This window comes from Scomber japonicus, chromosome 18 (genome assembly GCF_027409825.1).
Source record: "Scomber japonicus isolate fScoJap1 chromosome 18, fScoJap1.pri, whole genome shotgun sequence".
Lineage (NCBI taxonomy): Eukaryota > Metazoa > Chordata > Actinopteri > Scombriformes > Scombridae > Scomber > Scomber japonicus.
The window spans coordinates 6,313,085-6,319,956 of record NC_070595.1 but is presented as its reverse complement, the minus strand read 5'-3'; positions in this window follow the sequence as shown (position 1 = coordinate 6,319,956).

Genomic DNA, 6,872 nt, shown 5'->3' with positions numbered 1-6,872 from the left:
CAAGGAATTTAGTTCTTTTAACAAACTGATTTCACATTCATGGCATGCTTGTGTTTCAGTGGCTTTCAGTGTTGTGAACGATTATGAAGGTGTTGAGGAGGAGGAAGGGGAGGAGGACGAAGACTATCAGAACATTGAGGCCGTATACACTACAAAGAAACTCAAAGATGATGAAGATGAGGAGGATGGGGAAGACTATGAAAACATTGAGCCAGTGTACACTGAGAAGAAACTCAAAGATGATGAAGATGAGGAGGATGGGGAAGACTATGAAAACATTGAGCCAGTGTACACTGAGAAGAAACTCAAAGATGATGAAGATGAGGAGGACGGGGAAGACTATGAAAACATTGAGCCAGTGTACAATGAGAAGAAAGCGGGGGTAGCGGAGAAGGAGGACAGTGATGATGAGGAGCCAGAGAGTGACGAAGATCATGATTATGAGGATGTGGCCAATGAGGCAGATTACATAAAAGTGGAGGCGGTCACTGTAGAGGACAACAGAGGGGAAGAAGAAGAAGATGATGAAGAAGATGATGAATTCAGTGATGATGAAGATGACTATGAAAATGTGGGCTAAACCGATTATTTTGTGAACAGAGTGTATTTTACGTGGAACAACAGGATATTTATCAAAGCCTCTGAGGTTACCACACGTCAACAGTATTACAGTGCTTAGAATGAATAAAGGACTGAACTGTAAACGTTTCTACCTAATATTGGAACTATCAAGACAGTGAAGTAAATGAAAAATGGCTTGAGTACATAAATATTGAACTAGAAGAATGCAATGTGTGTCTGTGGGCATTTATAGTCTCAGTTTTCTTTAAGATGCATAGAGAGAATAGTATAGTGAAAATAGTGACTTTAAAACAAGGACACACCTACATATTTTTTTATTTTATTGCCTTAGATCACTATAATTTATTGGTGATGTTATATGTTTGATGTATTTGTAGTTATTATGCTCCAACTAGATTACACAGGCATTGGACATTGTTGATGTAGTAACTATGTTTCACCACAAGTTGGAGTTTCTGCTTTGTGATCTGTCAGGACAAACCTTACGCCTGGAACACACTGAAGAGTGGCAAAAAGCCGTAAACTCGACTTGCACAGTGGAGGTGTGTTTATATACCACTTTAAAAGACAACACACAGAACGACTGAGTATAGTCATATGAGATTTATTAATTTACAATAATAGGCAATCAATAAAGAAAAATATGAATAATTAATAAAGCAATATGAATAAGCAGAAAGGATGTGTCTGCAATAATTCAGTGAATGGGAAGATGATGATGAATGATGAATTAGAAGGAGGTTTTGTGATTTATTGTAACAGTATTGGAACTGAAATCAACTTTGATTTTGATATTTTAATTTAATTTATTTTAATTTAACTCCTAATATTACACCAGCCCAACCAATATAAGAGAGATTTTTCAGCCTACTTTGTTAGGACTTGGAAAGCATCAGCGGTCTGTATGTTGGAACCTTTGTGGTGCTTAGCGGGACGGAGGTATATTCGGCCGGCTTCTTGTGGCTGCTCAGTTTGGTCTCAGTGAGGCATGCCAAGCCAAGACATCAGCCTGTGAGACCGTCTCACAGGCTGATGTCTTGGCTGTAGAAAGGCTATCACACCTGGTGCTGTGGTGTTGGTTATCTCATTGCTCAAGAAATTTCAGTCAACAGTGGCCACATGTCAAAATCAAAAGGAAGTATTTAACATCTGTAGTTGACTTAGCTTGAACTGGTCTAAAAGTAATATTGAGCTTTGTGTGCACGCAGCTCACAGGAACAAAATTTAAGGACTTGGTAAAATGACAAAAACTGAGCACTCAACTAATTTTTCAATGTTGCGAAGCCACTTTGAGTTTCCTCATTGATAGAAAAATTAAATACAAGACTGAGGCTGAAACCAAATTCAAAAGTCAAAGTTGCTTTTATTCTTGCAAGAAGGAGCAAATCGATAGATACACAGCTACCAACAGCGATCAGAGAATGCTCAGAGGGCAGTCCTTTGAGTCCAAGCTTTATACCTAACAAAAAGTAAAAAATCATCTTTATCAACAAGTGTTATCGGTGCGCCAGGTGGTGGTCTGTTTTCCCTCTGGAGGCCGTCTCCGCTGTCGAGTCTCTCCCACCAATGTGACCTTCACATTCTCTTAGTCAAAATAACTCATATCATGTGATGGAAATTTACTGCAGTAAGCAGCAAGTATTAGCTTCTTGACCTTCTAATGTGGCCCAGCACCCAGTAAGTGCACTGTGGCTTCTTCCAAGCACAAACACAATAACTCTACATGTGTGGAATGCAAAGTATAATGCATACACTTTTAAACCCTACTACTACTACTACTAAAATAGTCACGCTAACTATTTTAACACATACTAATATAATGCATAAAAGTACAGTCACCTATAAACTGAATATAATGCTGCAAACTGATTATAGAAATGTAAGAATGAATATAAGACATTTGTTTTTTTCCATCACTCATGGTCTTTACTGGGAATAAATATAAATATATTTATCTGTCACCACAGAGTTGAGCTCATCAAAAGCCCTGCTAGCGTCAATAAAGGTATCCCATGTTGTACAGTCAAAGCAATCTCTAAAGGCACTCCAATGATGCCTCACTCCTATTTCTACCGTAATACTTCTTAGTTCAGGCTTGCTGGATTTGAGCTTCTGTACATAGTGAGGGACCAGGTGGACCTTTTGAATAGCCCCCGTAAGCAACCCTGATGCTCCTGAAAGACAGATCAAGTGTCCTTTTTGATTCTTGTGGGGCAGTTCATATATTGAAAGAAGTTGGACAGTACATTGTTGATGGTACAGCCACTGAAGTCCCCGAGTGTAAGTTTAGGAGCATCAGGTGCCATTTTTTTCTAATTTAGCCACTGTGTCATATGTTACATCTGCAGCAACCTTGGTGTTAGCACAGGGATAGATATAAAACAGTGACAAATGTTATGGAGATTTCCTTAATTAATAGTAAGAGAGGAAAAACACGAGTTCGGTCACGGCTTCAGTAGTTCACAGCTTTTTTAATGAATTATTCTTGCAAGAGGGAATTTTCAGTGATACAGCACACAAGGCATTGTACAGGGAAAATCCGCTGGATCTTAGATAAGTAACACTTTTCAAACACTTTTCATACATTCGGGCTACCCCCCTTTCTCACTCTAAGAATCAACCCATTATTCCTTGTTCATCTCCTGCACGACAGAGAGACGACAACCAATCAGTGCTCAAGGACAGCGCATGATCATCTCAAGCTGTGGATAGCTTGGTTAGCAAACACTAAAAAACAAGTTACTGGCAATGAAAGCAGGATATACATAGTTGCAGAGATAGAACAGGAATTACAGTTCTGCAGTTTGGTTGCATACAGAGTTAGAAAAACAATTTTCATGACAAGCAGAAAGTGTATCTTAAATTAAATATAAATTTTCCATTACACAATTGTTCAAACTCCCTGGACAGGTAGAAAGGCTTAAATGGGGATAGGGATAAGAGCTCAAAGTGTGTAGTTGCTGTACCATCGCTCATTTACATAAACTGTTGATAACGTCTGTAGCAGATAATGTCACTGGCTCGGGCAGTCAGCTGAAGCCTCTCTGCTGTGTTTACAGTTACTGTTTGACTCAGAAAAAGTAGAAAGTAGATCACAAAACATGTTGCATACAAGATCACTGTTAAATACATTTCGGTATTTAGTTAGTGCTGCTATATCCTGTCGAGGTTTACATTTTTTCACAGTAGTTTTATGACAGTACATGTTATCAGTGAGATAAACAAGGGCTTACATACATGTATTGTTTACTGTGAATCCCTCATGATTCAGATTGTCTCTGAATCCATGGCAGACTGCGCCAATAGCTGATAGATGATAGAATAGCTGTTGCAGAAAAAATGCAGGTTTGACTACATGAACAACACATGAAGAGAAATTACGAACAAGCAGGCGCCCACTGCTACTCTGCAGCAGCAGGAGAAAAAAAAAGAACACTGGGAGGTACACTGAAGAAAGGGATGAGGAACTTGTGGCCATTTCACATCTAAACCCAATTTTCACTGCCACTAGTTGCTGCTTTCATGCAGTTGAGGGAAGTATGCATGCATAATTTTGAGAAAAAAACTGTGAGAAAAGGAACTCAATTAACAAACATCAGTTGCTCATGGCTCCAGAGAAGAGGAAGTGAAAAACGATAAAATGCAACCATAGTTGTACATGTTTGGTTGTGATGTAAACAGGAAAGACTTTAGAGCAACCATCTTGAGTTTTGGATAATTTTGCCCAATGTCTAATGCTGATGAGGTTACACAGAATGAGAGCTGTTACCATCCATAAGTGTTTATGTTTTGAAAGTTTATATGTCCTCAGTCATTCACTAGTAGTGTCCAATCAAACATAATGCTGCGTTTAGTCCCTCCCACTGAAGACGAGAGCAGAGATGCAGAAGAGAAACCAGTAAACACAATTTGATTGAAGTGACACTTTCTTTTCTCTGAACATACACAGAAGGAGAGCTGTTACCATCCATATGTACAAGAACGTTTATATGTTCTCAGTCATTCATTAGTAGTGTCCAACCAAACATAATGCTGCTTGTATCCAATCAGATTTCTTGTATTGTGTGTAACTCATTGTATTTACATTCTGTAATCATCTCTTTCTATGTTGTTGTTATAGTTTGTAATGGACTCCACCAGTGCATTACATTGAATACATAGACTCTAGGAATTGACATGAAACAATGCATGCATAATATAATCCATCATTTCTATCAGGATCCTTAGAAGAACTGTGTGCTAGTAGATCCAGATCTTGAACTTGTCTCAGAGCCCAGACAGTCCACTGCCACCAGATATTTCTCAAGCTCTCGCCGAGTTTATTTGACAAATTCTGTGCCCTTCAGCAAACTGTTGAACACCTTTCCAAGCCTCTTAATTGGCTTCTCTGAGTTGGATGGAATCTGAATGCCTGCTACAGAAAGGTGAAACTGGTCAGCCACCTTCCCTTTCCTCAGCAATAATGACCCAGATTTTGTTAGTTTAAAGCTCATCAATGCCCATGTGATAAGCCTTTCCAGACCACTCAATAGCCACCTACAACTGAGGACCGATGTTGTGGTTACAGTGAGATTGGTGGCTGACAGACCCCAGACCTGGACAATTAGCCTCTGCACTCCACCTCTGATGATTTAGCCAGCATGTTCATAACCATGGCGACAGTCCCAGAGGTTACTCTCACTCTGAAATCACTGAATCCCCACAAATGCCCCTATATTGCAACACCTGCGGCAATAGTCATTCCTGTCCACTCTAAGACATTTGGGTTTAAATAAAGCAAGCAAACATAAAATAGGAAAAATATTTACATTTTATTTAAACAAATGCATACAGTGAACATTGCAAACAATAAAACTTTTTCAATATGGTTAAGCACGCAGCCACTCAACACACATTTTGTGTAAGACAGAGGGAGGGGTTTCTGTAGATATACGTATACAGCACCACACATTTTTAGTAGCTCATAAGTGATGATTGAGAGGGAATTTTTTTTGCATAAGTCGATACATTTAAAAAATAAATGTTGAGGAAACTCCTACATAGTACATGTTTTTCTTTGAAGAGCTGAGGTTTGTGATAATGACAAGTTTGTAATATCTGAACAGGAAGTAGAGCTGTTTTATTCTTACTTACAACTGTAGGAGAAAAGCAACTACTGTCTTTCTGGCTTTGAAAAAGAGTATTAACATTGAAATACCCATGTATTTATAGCAATATCATTTCATAATTTATTGTTTTGACACCATAGCTACATTTCACCATTTCACCTTTCTTTATTTCCACATTTGTGGTTCTAACATTGAAATATCTTTTTTGCCTCACAGTGATTTCAACATATCATACCAGTTCAATACAATACTTTAAAAAAAAAATCCCTTTAGAGAGGAAACATTGAGTTACCACTCAGAACAGCTGTGTTCCGCTTTCTCTGGAATGATCATGTGTAAAATAAGAATAAATAACCTGTCATTCAAAGTCACCACCTCTACCCGAAACATGGACACTATGTCTGAGAGCTTTCTGCCGCTAGCTCAGCTGCTAGCTCAGCAGCTAACTCAGCTGACTGGCTAACTGTAGACTGTAGTAGTAGTGTTAGATGTAACAATAACTCGCTCACTGGGCTCTCGGTCTTAAATAGTAGGGGAGGGACCGAGGTCACAGTGTAGCCCTTTTTTGCAGGCTCAGAAAATCAGGAAAAATGAGAGGGTGAGAAACTGTCTAAGGCTCTATCGCCACAATTCAGTTCTGGATAGTTATCAGCCTTTTCACATATTTTCTGTAACCATTTTCCAATATGTATAATATGTTTAGAAGTTAATCAATGAATTGACTTTACATGGACTTTAAAGTGTTGGGGTGGTGAAGTGCGGTAACACATGCAGTAAGCAGTAGAGCTGCCTATCTACATCTACACCAGTCCTCCTGAGCCTGAATCCTTCTCTGTGTTTGACCAGGATGTTGAAACTAGGTGTTGTCTACTGTGAATAATTCATAATTCAGTGCAACCATGGTGGACTCCAACACTAACAATATAAACCACTATATAGAGAGGAAAATCTGAATTCAAATATATAGAATGACTATTGCAGAAAAAAATGCAGATTGACTCCATTAAAAATGATCAAGGATTATAACATTAAGTAAATATAATATACAGTAAATATTTTTATGACATACTACATAATTTATTGGTAATAACTCAGTGGTACAGTGTTAGTACAGTGCTTATATTTAAAGTTTAGAATTGCACTCCCCTTTATACAGATATATATGTTGCTTGAGTGATTTAA